The sequence below is a fragment of the Lepeophtheirus salmonis genome, chromosome 4, assembly GCF_016086655.4.
Source record: "Lepeophtheirus salmonis chromosome 4, UVic_Lsal_1.4, whole genome shotgun sequence".
In the NCBI taxonomy this organism is placed as follows: Eukaryota; Metazoa; Arthropoda; class Copepoda; order Siphonostomatoida; family Caligidae; genus Lepeophtheirus; species Lepeophtheirus salmonis.
This window is the reverse complement of record NC_052134.2, coordinates 32035615-32057081: the sequence shown is the minus strand read 5'-3', so window position 1 is coordinate 32057081 and position 21467 is coordinate 32035615. Positions and strand designations below refer to the sequence as shown.

The window sequence follows — 21467 nt, the reverse complement described above, 5'->3', positions numbered from 1 at the left end:
TGTCCTTTTCCAACTGTTTTGCTTCTCTGCAATAGTTGGCAGGTCTAGCGACACTGATGATATGTTTGAGACAGGGCAAGATACACTGTCTGCCACAGTGTTATCTTGTCCACGTATGAATTGTACATCTTGTACGACTTTAGAAATAAGTGAAATTTGGCGTGTTTACGATAGGATTTCGATATTTTATCACTGTGAAATGCTGATGATAAGGACTTGTGATCAGTAAAGATAGTGATGGATTGACCATCAAGTAAGTGCTTTAAATGAAGGACAGACCAATAAGTAGCCATTAACTTATGATAAAATTTAGACTAACGTCATTATTTTTTTTAAAAGTAACCGGAGTGAGCCATTTGGTAAATAACTATCTGATACCGTCCTGCGAAGTGTTTGAAATTAAATGGAACTCAAATGACGAATAATTCTGGAAGATAACGGGGGATGTACTTGTTGAATTAAAAAAAAAAAACATTTTCATGCTCTTTTAACCATTTAAATTTTGTCTTCATGTCAAGTAGGCATAATTATCTCAGTAAGAGGGAAAATGATAAGGCAAAATACGAGATAAGATTTTGATAATAATCAACCATTCCCAGAAATCTATGAAGAGCTTTGGAGTCTTCTGTTTCAGGGATTTTTTCAATTGTAGATATTTTAGTAGTAGGAAATTCGATTACTTTACTTGAAATTTTCATTCCAAGAAATTATTTTTCTAATGAATTAGATTCATATTTTTCCGTAGCAAGCCTGATGTTATACTTATCTCAAATTTTCAAAACATGATATATGTGTTTGAAAATGCTCTGATTCCGATAAAATATAAATGAGGATATCGTCTAAATAAACGACACAATTTAGGAAACTATGAAAAAAATTTATTCCTAAATTTTTGAAATGTCGAACCCACATTTATAAGTCCATAAGGCACCTAACAAAATCAAAACAATCCAATGCCTAAATTCAATTCGCAAGGGAATATTATAGTAAGCTCGAAAAAGATAATTTTTTTACTATTTTCTTATTATGGAGCCTGTAGATTAGGTCTTGAATGAAAGGATTTATGAAAGACTATTTTAGAATTTATGGTTCTAAAATCGCCCACCATTTTCCAAAATGAACAAGCGTTCCCCAAGTAAAGAATCTAAAGTTTTTGCCTTTTTTTTTTTAAATGCCCAGCTTTTATGGAGACAGTTTAACCTTAGAAAAAAATGAAGGAGGATCTCCATTGTCAATAGAATTATAAACATCTTCAAAAATGTTGATAGGATTATCAACTTGTTCTATAGAAGTTAAAGAAGGGAACTGCTCTAAAAAGGTCAATGCAGGGTACTGCAATCTTTTACATTTTAATGAATGGATTCCTTCGCGTTCGGTAAGTTCCCCTATAGCTCTGATTCTCGTCGTAGGATCAAAATTCTTTTCACATCGACAGTCAATAATAAAGCCGTAGAAACTATGGAAATCCAAATCTTGTATAAATGTAGATATTGAAGCCAGAGAAACTGTCCATGGAAATCACCGTTGTCAGACTCGAATGGAGAAGGAAATAGTGTTTCACCATTTTTCATATTTGCGAGGAGATGTAGAATGCAACGATGGATATATTTTGAGAACAGATTTGTTGGGAAAATGACACAATGGCTTTCAATAATTTGCATTTCTGAGAAGAAGAAGGGCTCTCTAAAAAAAAACAAGCTCAACCCGGTTGAGTTAAAGAAAACATCCCATACCAATCAACCCAAGTCTGTGAATGACCATTCAAGATATCCCAGGGTTTCACACCAGACTGTCTAGAGAGCTACAAACAAAGGGGGTGGAAAGAGCCTTGTGATATTGGAGAGCCACTTTTGACACCAGCAATGAAAGAATGGATCAGTCTATTGAGTTCCTTTGAACTCTTTTTTGACACTTTAGACCCCTTCCTCTTCCTCCCTGATGCTTACCCCTTTCAACTGCATCTTTTGGGTGCATATCGAGGGGGAAGGCCTGCAGTGTTCATCAACCTACACTAATGGTCTAAAAAAGACTGTCAGTCTGCACTAGAACGCCATGACAAAGGACTACATCTACAGCAGGTATCAGGCCTTCCGCCGCCCCCTACAATCCATCATTGCCACTAACGGAGGCTACATTAATGATTAAGAGAGTTAGTCACACATCTATTTATAGTATTAATTTTCTTGAAGTGCTATTGTTAATTAATAAATTATATATTGTTGAAGATTAAAATACAAAATGTTCAGATTTTAATGGACCACTTGGTAAATTAACTTAATGTTCTTTGTGGCCAAAAATGTAACAATCAAAATATTAAATAATCTTTGAAAATTTCAAATTTTGTGTTATATCTAAACTTCTAGTCTATTATTCATTTAGTATGTTCTATAGAAAACTTTAATATACATCATACAATTAGTAAACAGTAACAATTTATTTATTTTAGCCAAATAAATATGCATACCAAATGCCTTCCTTTTTAGCAATGATCATTTTTCTGACTTTTAAAGATAACTCATGACTTTTAAAATTCTGCCATTAGCACTAGAACTAATAATGAACTATGGATGACTGTTTTTTTGTTTTTTTGAAAATCGCTCTGTCATCTTCAATTAAGATAAAATTGGCTTTATATCTCATCAATCCTTTCAAACAGCCAATAACATTTATATATTACCACATGAATGAATTAATTTTGTATTTTAGAAATTATTTTACCTTAAACAACGAAACAGTCTCTCTGACCGTTTTATTAGCTCAGAGTAATTTTGTCACAACATAAATCAGGGAAAAAACTATATATCACAATATTACTGCACGATATTCCAAAAGTTAAAAACTTAAGAAAATTTTATATAATTCCATTTAGATTGCCAGTTTATAGTAATCAATTTTAAGCATATGCAAAAGTAATAGCCTCCAAAGATTATCTTCTCAAACCAAGGAAGGAAATAATATTTTACAGTTCATTTCATGGCCAAGAGGTGTAATCTTTGGTGGGTCGGTTCCACTTCTGCAGCATACGACACCACAATGATTAGATTTAGGATAAAGACCTTATACGAATACTGCAATTTCACGGCCTTGAATATTTTTATCGAGACCTTAGATTTCATTCAAGCTCATTTCAAGTTCATAACAATAGTATATGGTCCTCAGTGGTAAGGCTTTTCATGAGTTTATTATATACTAGCTTCGTGGTGTGAATATAATTACATGAATAATTAACAATGAACAAAAAGAATAATACAGAAGTTTCCTTTTGCCAGTTGAGGCAGTGAGTAGATAAAAAGTGTAAAATACGTCTACAACAGAGAAAATGAATTTAGCATGCATGATTAAGCCAAATGAACAATTTTGTTATATTAGGTTCTCGGAAACTTTGTCCTAGAAAACTTTTTTTACAGAAAGTCACTTGCCGAATGCAGTTTAGCCGAAAAGACAATTTGTCGAATGCCCAATTCGCCGAAAGGACATATGACCGAAAAAAATAATAAACATCTTTGATGATGATTCATGTTCCAATACAATGTAATTATCTACTAGAATATAACAATGACAAGTACATCTGGATAATTATAGAGCCAGAGACGACCTCAGGATAGAGAAGTGGTGATGAGGACTTTAACAGATACATAAGAGTTCCTACACAGTGACATAAGATCCAAACGGTTGATTCATTCAAATGGTGCATTGAATATCAATTGTTGACTGATTGACCCCTACTCTTCTTGAATTTTTTTTTTCTCCATTTAATTTATTTATAGGGTGGATGTCATGATTTTTGTTACAACGATTCTAATAGAGGGTTTTACCAACTTCTGCCTTAGTCCAGAAGTTTGGATATGTCTCCAAAGGGATTGCTCCAAATGACAGAAGCAACCAACTAATTTTGTTTGTGGAAACGCATCCTGTGTTGCTGTTATAGTTGCCTGTTCAAAATCTGACAGGATGCATTGAGGATAGAGGACTCGGTCATGGCAACTAAGGAAAAGTCCATTACAAAATCTTCTATAACTTGTTGGGAAGTAATCCATAGAGAAATTGAATTACTGTCCCCATAACAAGTAGATGGACAGTGAAAAGTCGGTAAAATATAGTCGGACAGACTTTAAATGTACCATCTACGAACCAATGATTATATTTGATGATTTAGTCCAACATTTTTGTTGTGCCAAATATTATAATTCGATGTTCATCATCGACACCTGAATCGTACAGGAGAAATTGTTCCCCAGCGTTCGTTTTCCAGAGGAATTTCAAATCCATTTCTTACTCCCTGTGATGGTGGAGCCATGTTATTGTGCCGTATCCTCCTAATTGTTTGGGCCAAATTTCTATTATTTACTAAAGAAGCAGATGCTTCTTTGCTTAAATTTTGGACATTTTTAGCAATAATTGCTCTTGTAGACTCGGAAGATGATTTAGCAAAATTTTTTATGGAAGTTTACAATTTCTTGATTTCTATTTTTGATGGAACAACACTATCTTTAAATCTACGTATACATTAATATTCTTTATATTGATTCAAAAGGGATAGACCTCATCTAGTAAATACCTTGGACGTACCAAATTGTGTATAACGTGATCATTCTACAAAAACTTTTATTAATATTTTAGTCGACTTTTAGTTACATTGTAACTTTGATCGACCGCATCCAAGTCATTTATGAATATTTTCAATATATTTTCTTTAGTTAGGAATAAACATTATTTTTTTAATACTAGGAATATTTTTGTCGTCAAAATAGTGGAGAAATAAGTAATCTATTAAGAATAATCGGATATTATGTAATAAACATGAAATGATCATGTCAAAAACAAACTAATAATAGGATCTTAATTTGTCATTTATGCTGAACATAATAAATATAGAGCTTAATATAATGATCTTGCTAACATAACTGAATATGATGTTTTAAGTAAGCCTTGTGATTTTGACTATTATTACTTTAGAGGTAAACATTTTTGCAAATATTTAAATGATAATCAGGATATAAAATTTTCTAAAGCATACCTAAATTCATATTTCTTGAACAGTTTGTAACACCGAACAATATAATAATTATACAACTGATAACTGTAATAATTTTGATTACTTGCATATCTACAATTACAATAATTAAATAGGATTTTTCTATCGAAATAAAGTTGAAAGAATCAATCAGATACAAAAATAAAATAACAGATAACTCATAAATAGGGAATTAAATTTTGAGGAATATCTTTTATGTTTTAATTTATTTGTCCAACCAAATCGTATTATTATTTTGTTAATTTTAAGTATTGTCATCAATAATACACATTATAATTAGTTCTTATGGAAAACCGTTTCGCGCGTCTTCGGTTAATTCATTATGCAAACAATAAACATAATTATTAGTTATAATAAATTAACTAAGTTAGAACATTACTCTTTTTCCGGGTTTTCTCGGAGTCTTCTTTTCTTGTGGGAGTCGACATGATTTGACGATGTTTCATCTTTATTTGTGATTTTTAGGAACTTCCTATTCCTTACATCAGGTTTTAAACTCTCTTGGCATTGTGGAGGTGCTTTTCTTTGACAAGTTTCACATTTTCAATAATCATGTCAATTCATTGTTCACAGGCCAGAATATGCTGACTCTCTTCATCTTTTGGTTTTCGTCATTTTTGTCACAAATATTTCTTTTGGCATCTTTAGGGATGACTGGTTTCTTCCAAACCAAGTCGTATTTAACAGCTAAGTTTTATTCTTAAATAATCTTACGTAACTTTTCTAATCTTCCTTTTTATTCAGACTAATTCTAATTGTACGAGTGCTCGATACTCTTCATCCGCTTTTCCTATATTTCGTATCTCTTCAATGATTGGATCTAGAAACCAATATTTCGGATTTTATTCTGTATTACAGCTATTCTAATTATGGCTAATCTAATTGTGTCTTTCATTCCACTTTCTAATTCTTCTTCTCATTTAAGATCCTCTACTGGAGCTCGTGACAAAGCATCTGCCCTAATATGTCTTTTCTTTCTTCCATGATACTTTGAACTCGTTATGTTGAAGGCACATTCTAATCTTCTGTCCTTTGGCGTTTTCGATTTGGTTTAAGGAATAGTTATTGAATATAGTGGAGAGAGAAGGATGATCGGTTATTACTTCCAAGTGCAGTAGTCCACTAAGGTAAATATGACATTTTTTAATGGCCCACTTGATGGCAAGGGCTTCTAACTCGATCATCGCATATCTTGATTCTGTTTCAGTGATAAATCTCGAACCGCATTCAATTACTTTCCATCTTCCTCCATGCTGTCGTTTTAAATTGAATCCAAGACCTTTGGTTATTGATGCGTCTGTCTCTAAACGTGTTTCTCTCAACGGATCAAAAAGTGCTAGAATTGGTGGCTTAAGTAAAATATCTTTAATATTGTCCATCGCATGTGAGTGAACTAACTCCCATTTGAATTCATACTTTGTCTTCAACAAGTCTCTCAATTGTTCGGCCACTTTGCTCAATTTTGAGGTAAAAGATGTTAATTGATTAGCCATAAATGATCTTAATTCTGTTCTGTTTGTTGGAGTGGGAAATTTGCAAATAGCATTCAATTTATCTTCGTTGACGGCAATTCCATTCTTATTGATTTTGTAACTGACAACTGTAACTTCTTCTTTCGCGAATTGAAAATTCTCTAGACTTAATGTGATTCCAAATTCTGTTTAGAACTCTTCTTACTCTCTTAATATGATTATCAAGATCTTCGTCATCAACGAGGATATGCTATGCCACACCGACTATTATTCGCATCTCCCGTAGAAATAAATCCTATAAGAGCTCTCTTAAAGTAATATCTTCCGTATGGAGTAATAAAAGTTGTTAATTTCTGGCTTTTCTCTTCTAGGGACATCTGCCAATAACCATGCACTGCGTCAAATTTTGTGAAAAACTGGGACCTCGGATTGATTTCAGAATCGGCTTCCTTTGGAGTTTTCATAGGATGAACTAATCTCTTAACCTGTGAGTTTAACTTGGTTAAGTCAACTGTTAATCTCACTTTACCATTCTGTTTAGGTACAATAACTATGGGGTGGCACCACTCTGTTATTTCATCTTCTACTTTCACGATAACATCCTTTTTGACCATATCATCCAGCATGTTTCACATGTCCACGATAACAAAAAGGTATTTGTCTTTAGCCACGACTTCCAAGTTTCATGATAATTTGTACAACACCAAGAATATGCAATGAAATCCATTCACTCCAACAATCTTTGGATCAAAAGTACACACTTTGTGATCAAATTGGATTTTTTAAAAATACTTTAGATCCAGCAATAGAAACCATCGCCCACTATCACACGTGACTACAACTTCCTCTTCATGATTTCCATAAGTATCTATGATCTCAATTGGTATTTTATTAGTTTTTGATTTATTAATAGAATTTATTACCCTGACGGAGTTCTGCTTCGCTGATTTACACATTCTTGCTAAATGCCCCTTTCTTTTACAGCTCAAGCATTCACTATTCCTCGTTGGACAAGACATCTCATTTCTATGAGGATAATCAAATCTACATTTCTCACAAAGTTTACTCCCACTTCTCTCCAATGATCATCCTCGGCTGATACTCCTTCTTCGGAATCCCTTCCTGTCAACGGATTTCCTATTCCTATTTTCCAATTTCTCCTTTTACTCCACTCAAGACTATGTCGTTCAAACTGTTCTGATTTGTCTTCGCTGTCTCAATCGTTCTACATAGGGTAAGGGTGTCTTTTAAATCTAATTGAAGAGTGTTCTCTAAAAGCTTCTGTCTTATTTAATCATCGTTTGTTCCACATACTAGTAACGATACTAGTCAATCCTCTGGTTTCATTTCGTAAATTTCAGCATCTTCTGCTAGAACTTTTTTAACCCACAATAAAATTCGTCTAATGTTTCTAAGGGGCCTTGTTTCCTTCTGAATAATTTATAACGTGTTGCTGCAATTTGTTTCTTTTCTTTTAGGTATGTATACATATGTCTTCCAGGACTTCTTCGAGGGATTTGCTGGAATATCTACAATATGTCGGATTATTGTAATGAATTCTGGTGAACAAGTCCAAAATATAGAAATTTGTTCGTCCCTTGTTTTTTTAAACATGTGGGTCAAACAAACGTAATTATTCCAAGTCTCTAACCACTTAAGGTATTCAGAATATCTGATTCCATCTCCAATTTCATTTGGTGGTTGTACGTGAATTTTAGGAGAATCGTGTCTGGTGGAATCGCTCGTTTTTCCAGGTGAGTTGCTCTCTAAATATTCAACTATTTGAGCTTAATATTAATTAATCTCTCTTCTATGTCAATTGAATTTTTAACTTCAAGTTCGTATTCCGGAGAAGATTCCTCAAGAAGCATACACAGTTCCTCTGTTTTCTCCTTAAATTTTTCGGAAGCTTTCCTTATTATTTCCAACGTCCTCTTAATTTTAAAAGTATTCGGGACATTATCCTCCATGAGCTTTTCGATGTTGTTTATTTGTGCGTCAAAAGATCTTATTTGCACACCTCTAGATCTTCGAAGATCGATTAATGGAGATGTTGGATCTATTTTGATCATCTTTGGAATAAGGAGACGAGTCCATCTTTACCTAGGAGTTCTTCCGTACCTCTGGTGTCACGTTGGCTAGGATTTCATCTACTATTAAAATCTTCGTTATCGATTAGGACTGCCAACTGCGCCATGTGTTATCCGATCCTATCTCGGATATATTCTTAGAATAATCACGGAATAAATACGAGATACTTCTACCAAGGTACGCACGTATTACACATCTATTAATATTTTAAACTCGGTAAGAAGTCACTCACAATAAAAATAACAGATTACATAGATACATATATATAACAATTTGATGTATATATTAATTATATTTAATTAGGAGTGGTCTTCAAAGGCAAATAAGACATAAAATTATATTCGCCTTAGATTATTTCTAAATTTAAAGATATAACTATATACAATGCTTATTTGATAATCACAACGGTCAATTAATGCTTCATTGTTTATAAAAATAATTGGATATTTTGTAAATGAGCTCTGTACAATATGTGCAAATAAATAATGAAGGACTAATTAGAAAATAAACTGTTAATAATTTATCATATTTTTTTTTGTGCATAATTCACAAATTATTAATAAAAACTGTATATTTTTAGTCAAAAGTTCTTTGAACACTATCATATTGAGTGTATAGTTTACAATTTTACACTTGCACGTCATATTTTCTCTTTGTACTCGAAATTGGAGAAAACCTAAGGAGATAGTTTAAATTCAATCATTTAAACCTTTTTGTTATAAGATAAGAACGCTAATTATGTATTATTGGAGTGAGAGGAGAGAGACTTCAACTCTTTCGAGTTATTCGGTCAATTACCAATTCGGAGGACCTTATAAGTTGAAGAAAGATATCCGTGAAGTCTGAAAATAGTTATATTATCATAATAGATACAAGTGTCTTAAATAATGAGAATTGTTGTCCTCCGGCAAAATCCATCAGTCGACGCATAAAGTACAAAAATAATGAGACATTTTTTCTACTTTCAAGATCCTTCAAAATGATAATGTCCGAATAACTAGAAAAAGTTGCAATCCCACTCCTACACTAATAATATTCATTTTATTTCATTATTATTAAAAGGTTGAGAGGATTTTAACTCTCCACTTACGCTGTCTCCAAATTTCAAATGCAGGATGCAACAAATAATGCCAAATTATTTTTAATATAGTGCATTAAATAATTAATAGCCATTTATTGGCGCTTTCGAAATCAACCAAAAGTAGGATACTGTGAGGATTTAGGCCTCTCTCATTAACCAAGGATAATGAAATAAATGGACTGTATTACTTACTCTATAATGAAACACTATGAGAATACGACTTTTTCTGTCTCTGTGTCATTGCATATCCTACTCAATTTCGACTGAAATTGATAGACCCCCAGGTAGTAAGGCTGTAGATCTTTCCAGGAAGTATCACTACTTAAGCGAAGTGTAACTTCAGATAAACAATAAGTTAATATCTGTAACATCTACCTTGTATTGCCAAACTATGTCCCAGATTACTTTATAATTTGTGGGGTGTTTAAATTAATTTGTTTTCACAACATTATTCGGTTCTTTAGTAAAAAAAAATTGATTAAAAAAAAAAATTCCCTATGTTTCTCCTGTATTCGTAACTCGGGGCTGGAATAGACAGACAAGTTGTAAGGTTTTCCGACCCCCACGATAGTTTTACCATGTTTTATAATATTGATATTTTTTAGATTTAACTTCATTAATTGTAGTAGCCACCATAAGTTCAGTTACATATTTATTGTCTAAACCCATTAAATGAAGCGTAACTTATATTTCTCTAGTTGTAATAGTTAGATCATTTATCTGCAACGTTCATTCGCAAAACGTTGGGAGGATCATTAAGACCCAACCTTTTAGTAGTCTCTTGTTTTAGCAGAGAGGTATTAGAAACAGTCGAGTAGTGTTCTTACCTTGACGACTTTTTTGTTAAATGGGTTCACTAAATACCACATAATAGTGTTAGAAATACTTATGTATTCAATAATATTGGTGTGATTAGAACAAGGTGGCTGGGAGGGAGTTCATATTCCAACAAGACTCAGCGCCCGCACACATCACCATGAGGACCACTAACCTCTTCAACTCTCACGACATCACTTTCTGGGATCGCAACACCTGGCCCTTCAACTCACCTGGCCTCAATCCATGTGATTACTACTGGTAGGGGAAGTTGGAGAGGGAGGCGTGCAAGGTCAGCCACAAGCGCATCGCGGCCCTGAAGGGCTCCATTACGAGGGAGTGGAAGGCTGTCGATTATGAAAATGGAAGTCATCAGGGCATGCAAATCCTTTAGGAGCATGATGGAGAAGATGGTGGCTGCTGAGGGAGGACATGTTGAATAAACTTATTGTTTAATATCATGTCTAACTTTTTCATATTAACAAATACACTCCAAATTCCATTTTTATCAAGCAGGTTGAATTTTAAGATAGTTCCAATTTATCGTGGACACCCTGTATAGTTACTTTGGATTATAAAGAAAAGTAATTCTTTTTAACATCAATTAAATTGTGAATTACAATGATCTGTTTTTACATTCTTTGTGGAGTTATTTTTTAACATTAAATATTTATTTTCGTTATACTGACTATAAATATAATTCTTTTTATCTAAATCATATTAGTCTTCAACGTTTTTAGTAGTATGATCTGGATCAATCTATTATTTCAATATTCTGTATTTATAATTTATTATTATTAATAGTTATATGATATTAATTGTTTAATTTTGTATATTTAACTTAAATGTTTAATGGTTTATTTTTTAGTATGTAGATTATATTTAATTACAGCCTTCTTTTTTTCTAGAACCCATTAAAAATAGAATGGTCTCTCGTCCCATGATGGCAATGAAAAAGATCACAATTCCTTTTACAGTAATGCCCTATTCCATATATAATGAGACATTTAAAATAAATCCCTTTTCTTCAACGAACATAATTAAATTGTTTTGTAGTTATTTTGAGGGCTTTGGGATATTTCATACTAGTGTGGAGATTATGCGTTCTACAAATCACACAACTTATTATATTAATGTCTGTTTAAATTAAATTTTGATCTCTTTATTGAGAGCTGCTTCTTCTTCCGGGATTGAATTAATGGGAGTAGATTCTTGGAATAATTTCTTGTTACAATGAGTCTATAATGCTTCAATGCCCACACGTATGGTTTTATAATGCTCCCTTTTAACTTCAAATACCACACTAACAGTCCCTTCTTCTAATATGTTTAAATAAGTCTGATCGATTAGGTTTATTGTTACAGTGAGCCCTTTGTGTTAAACACAACTCTTGGTGTCTTTAAAAAAATGGATTACAATGAGCTCTTTATACTTCAAAGCCCACGTGCCTGGTTGAATAATGAGCCCTTAAGCTTCAAATACCACACTACAGCCCCTTCTTCTAATACACTCAAAGAAGTCTGATCAAATGAGTTAGTTGCATTGATTTTTATTCTTTCAATACATTCAAGGAAACCCGATTGAATGTGCATGGGGTTACAATGCTTCTAATACCACCGGTATGGTTTTATAATGATCCTTTCAAGCCTCAAGTTCCACGTTTTTCAATCAATCGCCCGAAAATATATCGAAATGGTATATCAAATCATATAAATTGAATATAATGTGGCCAGATATGCATAAGATTCTGTAGTGTATTGCGAACACTACCCAACAGAAGGAAGTCACGGACCGGAGCCAAAGCCAATAAGAAGACCTTTAGATTGGGGGTACAATCATACACTAATATATTTCTTCTTTAAGGGGTTAAAACTAAAAAGGACGTACATAGCCAAAACCACTAAAATGTATAAACATGCTGCATGTAAAATCTACTTAATAAAATGGTACTATCTATTTAAAACAAATCCCTATGTCATTAGATAAAAGCACACAAAAGACAAACATACTCTAACAGAGACTTTATACTCCAGGATGATACATGGTACAGAGTAGGATTAGGCATATTACAGCAGGAGGAAACATGTAAAAACTACCATTTGTTATATTCAAGCATTTATTTTATTTTTTATTTCCGTTTGTAAGCATAAACTAAATACTTATAATTACATATATAAGATAAACAAATAAAACATTTACAGAAATAGAATATGGTTAATACTACAATTTAAGAAATATTTTTTTTACTATTGATAATTAGATTATAACATGAAATTACACAAAAAATAAAACCTAATTAAATATAATATATTTATATAGTACGAGTATATATAATAAAAATGGCGTGTAATAAGTCTCATCTATTGTGTAGAATCAGAATAAATGATGTGAACTGAATATTGAAACTAATAATATATTACAAACATGTTAATTAATTGAAAATCGTGCTAGACTATGACATTTAATAAAATAAAAAAGTATAATAGAAATATATCTCAACAAACATTTACCTAAAATATTTACTTTTTCTGTAAAAAAATTCAATATCGAAATTCTCTATAACTGTAAGCAGTAGGAAACCCAGGTTTTATGTTGAGTTGTTAAACAAAGGTAGATATTCCATTGTATAAGAACAAGGGAGTTAGATAACTTTGCACTTTAAAGTTATTCGCAGTGTAACATTATCCTCCGTTACAAGTATCCTCACTCTTCCCTAATTTATTGTATCCACCAAAAATCATATATCAGGCACTAATATTGAGAATTATCTTAAATTAGTAATACCATATGTGATTTTTGGTGACATCTCCAGTTATAATAAAATTAAAATTATACTTATAATTTCATTTATTGTTTTTTTATCATTTTTGCCTTGAAATTTTTGAATAATGGAGATAAGACATGATTTGGAGCTATAACAATTAGAATCCCTTTGACATTCCATTCTTAATATTTTGCAGCTAAATCAAGGTATAATTTAGTCACTTTACTAATCATCTTATCTTTAAATGGATTAAAATAATGACCCACCGTGGTTTTAAGCTCTCAGAGGACAATGGATATATTAGATAAGGCAACATAGACTTTTTTAGTATATCACTAGACAATTAATTTAATCATATGGTCGTGCATGGACCTATTTCTTTCTGATTTATTCATGAAAATAACACATTTAGTATAAGTGTGATTCTATCATCAACACTTGAGCATATTCATTATCAATAAAACATTATCATTCGTAGAAATCTATTGGAAGACGTTAGGAAACAGTTACTATCTTTTACAATTATAATTAGAAGTCATCGTAATTTTAAATGCAATATTAATTGCTAGATATAGCCTTTAATCCATATTTTGTTATTTAATTACCTTATTTTTTACCTTAACATCATTAATAATTTTTTTAATTTTTTTTGATATTTTGATTGATAATTCGAATTGTTTTTTATTCATATTTTATTTGTCAATTTGTATGTGTACAGCTTTGTATATATTTGGTATTCCAATCAATTGGATCTATACTACTAAAGATTTTGCATCTATAGATAACTTGTGGTTTATAAAGTCTACGTCTAGGCATTATTTATTATTTTACATTGATGATTGGAGTTTATTCATTCATCTTTCTAACACGCTTTTTCGTTAAAAATTATGTCATAACTTGGCTAAATGAGTTAAATTGTTCCTATCGGAAGAAAAAATAAAATAAAAAAATCAACATTTTAAGAGATTGTATCCAAAAAGTTATTAAATTTGTGGATATTTTTTCTTTTCGTTGTCTGGATACTTAAATATACAAGTTCATTGTTCGTTTCTTCTCAAATTTTCTTGAAATACGTTCAGTAATATTATAGTTAAGATGTACAATATATTAATTGGTATTATGACCATTTTTTCTTGATTATTTTTTTGCCATAATTATTTAAAACTTAAATTGTCAATAGACCATTAATTAATGCATTGAAATAATTTACCTATTTTTTTTCTGTTTACTATAAAAAGAGGTTTTGTCATCGACTAAAAATATATGTTCCGTTATTTAAAATATTGTATACCAATGAATTTTTAGATAATATTTAAGAACTCATTGTCTATACAAATATTTTTGTTTCTTGTTAGATTAAAAACCTAATGAAATCTCCTAATTCAAAAGTTTTGCATTGATTCAGCATGTTTGATTATATGTTATTAAGTATTTAAGGTATTTTTATGTTATAATTTTGAAAAAACCTGTTATCTAAAAAAAATTGACCCCAGAGTATTTGGTACAACATTTCTATAATAGTGATTGATTCAAATTGAATCAAAATAAATTCTTGAAAAGCTGTTTCGATACAGACAAACAAATTACAGATTCGTGATCTGTTTGTCCATTTGAAACTAAAGATATTTTTTGAAAATAAAATTTTGTTGACTTATTTTATGTTTCAGCGAAAAAAATAAATAAAAAATAGTTATAAATACTCGTACTCGGGCATTTATGCAGATTACTTAGTTTATTCAAATGATGGGAAGTAAATATTAATTTGTTCCCCGTTGGCTGTTTTTAAAGCTATATTTACAAAATTCTTGAGATAAATTTAATCAAGGGAAAATCGTGTGTCTTTTAAAATTGTAATGCAAAATCCTTATTCATAGCAAAGATTTCCATCACTTTTGAGTATTTCAAAATACCATTATTAATCCACTAATTAATATATCAGCTTAGTCTAGTGACACTCTTCAAAGAGGTAGTTGACCGATAATTTTTTGTGATTATGAAATAAAATAATACTATACTCAATTAAATTTACATATATTGAAAGGCTCCGAATTTACTGGATTTGTTGCCATGTAGCCGGCGGAAAATTCATGTTTACTGTTTACACAAAATTTTCTTCCTTCCAGTTTTTTTCCCCAGAGTTCAAAAATGAACGAATGAACGGAAAAAAGTGATGGAATGAACGATGAAAAGAAACATTTCTGAAGATGTACAAAAGAACAGAAAAAGAGTGAACGTATAGTTTTTTGTAGGTTATATTTGATGTCTGATTCAAGGAAGGGCCTATAGAAGTTTTTCTATTAATAGAGTTGCCAAGAATCTCAGATCATTCATCAAATTATAAATAAAAGTTTTTAAGTTTCAAATGAACCATTGATTTATCAATAACTGATGACATCAAAAGATAAATAAATATATTGGACATCCACTAGATTTATTTGATTTTTTTCTTCATTATTAACTTACTGATTATAATTAGTCAATTCTACTGAAGGATATTAGGATATTTAGAGATATGAAATTGTCATTGATATATTATATGTAGAGAAGAGTGGGGCAAGTTGGATCTAAGTTTATTTTTGGCATGCTACTAATCTTATACCTAGAAGTGATATTGAGGCTCAAGCAGATATGTTCAAAACGTTTACGGTCGCCTTGTCATTAAGCATGGCGCTTGATTGAATCAAAATACATAAAATACCCTTAGTTGTATTTTTTAGAAAAATTAAGTTTGAATTTAAACTTGGGTAGATTCCTAAACTAAAAAAAAAAATATATATTCATACAAAAAAGACTTCGGCCTCAGTTATTATCCTTTTTCTCTCTTGTTTTGAGAAAAAAAAAGAAGCCATATCATTGCTATGTTAGGCCAAAACCTAAAAATAATCCTGCATACGTTCAATTTTTTTATAATAAACTTACTTTGAGCTCAAGTTAATTAGTTTTCAAAAGCTATGCTGCCGCTGTAGGCCTACACTTCCAGAGGGTCCGGGCCTTATTAAAATAAAATTATTTTCTATAAAAGGTTATTTGAAAAAAAATTATAGAAAGGATAGCATTTTATTTTCTTGAAAAATTAGATTCGAAATAAAATACCACAAGTTATCTAAACAAATAAAAAAGACCTAAAACCTACCTTAGTTATTATCCTTGTCCTTATCCAGATTGGGATTTGTAGCCTGTTCAAAACCGTTTAAGTATTTATAAAACTTAAATAGAAAAAAAAAGATGCATATCACGTGCAATGGTCAATGAAATGAATGTCGACTGATGAATTACACTAATGGCTAGTGATCTAATTGGGAGCTTTCTGGGTATGCTAAGAAAGAAACCATAAATCAAGATGGTAACCCAGACAATTTGAATAATGTTTGGATGAGAGCGGCTAAGCCGGCATGACATTTCATTAGATCAGTACAAGCAGCTGTAACAAGGGGGAAAGGGAAATAAAGAAGGACATAATCAAGAATTACTCTTATATTGATCCTCAATTCTACTCTGTGTCCAACAAGGACTTACAAATGAAACTCTGCAACAAATCCTCGGGGTTACACTCCTCCATTTATGAGCACAAATGAATGTTCAATCAGGTTTTAAATTTAGTTGAATGTAGTAGAAAAGGAAGTTCATCCCTCAAGAGTTAAATAACAATGACAACAGCTAAGAAAAAAAGAGAGTTTGCCAATTCCAAAAAATGGGTGGCCTAAAAAATACTCATGATGGAGTATGACCATTGATGCGAATCGAAAGGACTTTTAAGATCTCCTGTTTTTGTTTTGTTTTGGAATTGGCAACCTCAATAGTGTTATTTCTTTACTTTATAGATTTATTGTTAAATTTAAAAAATATTTGCATTATAAGGTTGTATTGGCTAACTACCAATAACTTTGAAGCTTTACTTTTATTTATTTATGTTAGAAACTATTTAAATGTTAGAAACTTCACCTGAATACATTTATCAAAATGTTATAGAATTTTTCTTCCATGTCTCAAAAAGGTATTTTTCTCTATAGAGCGTTTTCGCTGACGTCATAGATTGCATCATAATTGAAGGAGATGCCTTTTTAGGGACGTTGATATTTTTACCCCATAAAATATACAAATTTGCAATAAGTCTTGATTAAACTCCATCATATGACATTCAGAATAAAAAAAGACTTAAAAACAACACCTGCATAGAATACTTCTTTATGCCAATAAAAAAATGGGATATTCGAATACAATCAAAGTAATATGTACAAAAAAATTATCATGAAATGTCTAATTTTGTACAATGATTTTTTAAGTCGGTTAGGGATGAGAAAAGCAGGATAGAGAAATTTATCATATTCTTTTCAATGTAATAGTTAATTTTATCCAACAATATAGACATAAGACCATCATAATTTTGTTTATACATTTGAAGGTGTGATAAAGGAAGGTTCATTTAAACGTTCGTAAGTCGAGAGAAAAAAAAGTAAAACTTTATTTCTTAACCAATTTTATTAAAATTTTCACAAAAATTAACATTATAAGATCAATTTGACACTCAATCAATATCATCGCCGTTATCTTGGACTACATGTTCACAAGGTTTTCAGAAACGTCCCTCTGCCTTCTTGACCGTCCCACTGGGTAAAGTCTGTAATTCACTCTTTATCCCAGCTCTCAGAGACATTGTGGTGCCGTGGGTACCTTCATTGGACACCTGTTCAATATTGTCCCCAAAAAAGGGTTCAAATCCGGCAAGGGCAAGAACTTGGTAAGCACTCACATTCTCAGAATCGTGAAAATCGAATGTTCTTTTGCTGGTGTGACATGGTTCGCCGTTGTGCTGCCGGATCCAAGGTGTATCTTTAATGATGCTGTAGATACAGGGGAAGACTTTGGTGCTCAGAAAATGGATGTATACCTCCAGGCTCTGCTTGAACATGAAGGTTGACATACGTGATCTCACTGCTTACAACACCAAGTACCATAAGTTGCTCTGGGTACTTTGCCTTCATAATCCTAGATATTTTATAAGGACTTTTGCTACCCATCTATTGTTCTTTGAGTTATGCTTCTGGATTTGACATATATTTTTCTCATCTGAGAAGAACCAGACAAAATCTTTACAATATCAATATCAGTTTTAGCTTGATCAAAGCCTTGGTTCGGGTGACCCTTTTCTTCTTTTGATGGAGTTGGAAGCTGTTCCTTGCAACGTGTATTTTCATTGACTACACGATGGACAGGACGCTATGTTGATACTGATAGCGATGACATTCATAGATCGCCCGGTATTTTTATTTTGTTGTTTTATATTTTCTTCAATAAAACAGGACTTCAGAGGAGTTTGACCACTTCCGGATCACAATGCTAATAGGAAATTATCGTGAGTGGGTTTTTACTAGCCTACTTGACACTTTTTTTGAATTTTAGGACGAATCGAGAAATGCAATTAGTCTGTGTATGCATTAAAACCAGTTAGTAGAGAGATGGGATGATGCCTGAGAAAAGTGTGAATGTTTAAAAGAACTACCCTTTACATAATAAAACTAGGCAATAACTAAATATGTATAATATATTTTTAGTAGAGAGTAAGTTATTATTCCTTTTTTTTTGGTGATCTTATTTTGACATCCAATAGATCACTATTTACCTTACTGAATGAATAATGGTTGTTATAAAACTTGGTTGTTTAGGCCTCCAAAAGGCCCGACATCAACCATGCTGACATCACATGAATAACCCTCTGTTTCCTTTCACTTATTTACGAATATGAACATTAGTCAACTAATGAAGGAGTAAACCATCCATGTTATAACAAAATAATATGTTTCTTGATACAATATAAGAAAAGTTTTATTTCTCTCTATATTGTCCTTTTATGCTGGTTAAGGTAAAATACATACATACTATATATATTAAGAAAAGTACACATACGAAATAACAACTGAGTTGAAGTAGGGAAAAATAAAAGAAAAACAGTCAACCTTGTTTTTCTTGTTTGGGTTACTCTAATGAGTCACAAAAATGAATAAAAAAAAGGGAAAAATTAAACTTAGTCAGTGTTTTTTATTTATTTATATATGGTTGTAATGAGTTATAATTAGTTAAGAGGAATCAAAATAATAGAGAGAGAAAGTTTTTTTCTCTCTGCTTTTATTATTTTAAATAATAAATGTACTTTTTTATTCCTCCTGTCTTTATTCTTCCATATATCTACAACATACCTTTAAAATACATATATGGTTGAATGCAAAAATGAATTCATTTCAGTGAAATGGAGAATCTATTTTTATTTCTCTCTAATTGGAAAGGGAAAATTGGAAATAGAAAAACTTTTTCTTCTTTAATCGCATTGAAGTGAAATATCTATATGCATTGCTTCCGAATCCAACATAAATGGAATGGAGATTGTCGTACATTTGAAAAAAGTATACATATGTTGGTAACCTGCAGAATATTAGTGCTCTATATAATTATTCTTCCCTAAAGCTTTAATAATAAGTAGTCAAACGCGACTGTTAGCTTGAGTTGATCCCCCCTGGTTGTACTCAAATATTTTCCCTCGCGTAAGATGTCGCTTTTTATGAGACCACAGATGACGTCACTTAATCATTGCCTGTCATTTGTCCTCATAGCAATTTAAACTTGCTTTTCCCTTTTATGAGTTCATCTTGTCAATATAGTTAAAAGTGTGAATTCATGGATTCTTGGTAGTTAGTACTTTTAGTTCATATATGAATTCACTCAAAACTCCTAGCCGACCAGAGAAGACTGTTTATGACCACTACAAAGTAAAAATATTGATGATATGGTCTTTATTTCGTCACTTAGTTAATATGGATAGTACATTTATATTCTCAAACATTGAAAAGATGGTTAGCTGCAATGGGAGAGGACATTCTTTTTTTGTGGACATATTCTCCAATTTATGGCAGAAAATCCACTGTAAAGCACCGGTAGTTGCAATTATATAAAAATATATACATCTTAGTATGTACAATTTTTTTGGGATCCTTCAAGCTGTTGCAAATTGATTTGATTGAGAGCACCCCTGTGTCACTTATTGTACTTCCAACAGTCCTTATAGCTTTGTTCCTCCCTATTTTAAAAGTTCAAGCATGTTCGTGAGGAAGGAGCACTATGTTTAGATAGTGATCTGTATGTCGTCTCTCAATATTATCACCCTATACTTTTTTTAAATATAGACTTTGCAAGGATTTTGATAATTTTTACATCGCTAGAGCTATGAGATATCATGTTTGTGCTGTAGTTTTTAGCTCAAAATTTTAATGCCAGCATAAAGTTAGTAGTTTTTGTTCAGCATAGATATTCATAAGCTCAGTATATTTCAGTTGGCTAAATGTTTGTAGAGTCTCTCTGATAAATCATAATTAGAAAGCAGCAAATCTCGAATGACATCTCGTAAAATTTTGAATTCATGGCTTCCTAGAGCCATATAACTTTATCTGAGGTTACTCTCCACTTTTACCCTATGACTGTTTTTGCCATGTTCCATATATTGGAACACTTTGCAGCTTTTTCTTTCAGATGTTCGGCCCAAGTGAGTTCTTGATCAAACACCACACCTAGGTACTTCATTTGTGTTGAATATTTCATAACTTTTCCATCCATATATAATTATGGAAAGTAATTAGATCTTATTTTATATGCTTTTGAAAAGTCTATAGTACTCGATTTGAATGGATTAAAGGATGTTTTCCACCATTTTATTCCACAAATTTATAGCATCCTACATCCCATTGATAAGGCTACTAGGATGTTTAACACTTATTAATAGAAGGATATCTTCTGCATAACCTGCAACATGGACTGCACCTTCTTTAAACTCGGTCAAGAGGTATCCATAATTATATTCCACACTATTGGGGATTAAACTTCCCCTTGAGGAATACGACGCGTTGGATTGACATTGATTTTTTCACCTTTTAATTCAACCGTGACTGTTGGTCTGTTGAGAAGGTCCCTATACCAAGATTTGATTCTTTCTGGTATTTTAAGCTTTGGTATGCTCTATTTGCTGAGTTAAATTATGTGTAATCAAACGCACCTGTGCAGTCAAAACTGAATGCAAATGTGCAGTGTTTCTGATAGATAGATTTTTTGACTAAAACTGTTGCTTGTGACAAGGTCGTTTCAGTTGTTAGACCCTTTGTGTAACCATGTTATGATTGAAGTCTAGTGATAACTTCTTCTACTTTCAACTGTACAATTCTTTCG

General features: G+C 31.7%; 2 long non-coding RNA genes across 4 annotated transcripts in view; both read left to right on the top strand.

Annotated features, from left to right (window-relative positions):
* The first annotated feature begins 5964 nt into the window (after nt 1–5964).
* LOC139905195 (uncharacterized) lies at nt 5965–7165 on the top strand. 3 transcript variants are annotated; one of them, XR_011779768.1, is made up of 4 exons: nt 5965–6162; nt 6243–6821; nt 6879–6994; nt 7049–7165. It is a non-coding gene; the product is annotated as an uncharacterized lncRNA (long non-coding RNA). The 3 variants fall into 3 exon arrangements; XR_011779769.1 differs by having other exon boundaries at nt 5986–6162; nt 6243–6502; nt 6561–6821; nt 6879–7165; XR_011779767.1 differs by having other exon boundaries at nt 5986–6162; nt 6879–7165.
* Nucleotides 7166–7169: 4 nt separating this feature from the next.
* LOC121115716 (uncharacterized) overlaps nt 7170–21467 on the top strand; it is a 49032-nt gene continuing 34734 nt past the window's right edge. Inside the window, exons 1-4 of the long non-coding RNA XR_011779770.1 lie at nt 7170–7390; nt 7492–7741; nt 7986–8261; nt 8346–8775. This is a non-coding gene — a long non-coding RNA (uncharacterized lncRNA). The remainder of the gene's footprint in view (nt 7391–7491; nt 7742–7985; nt 8262–8345; nt 8776–21467) is intronic.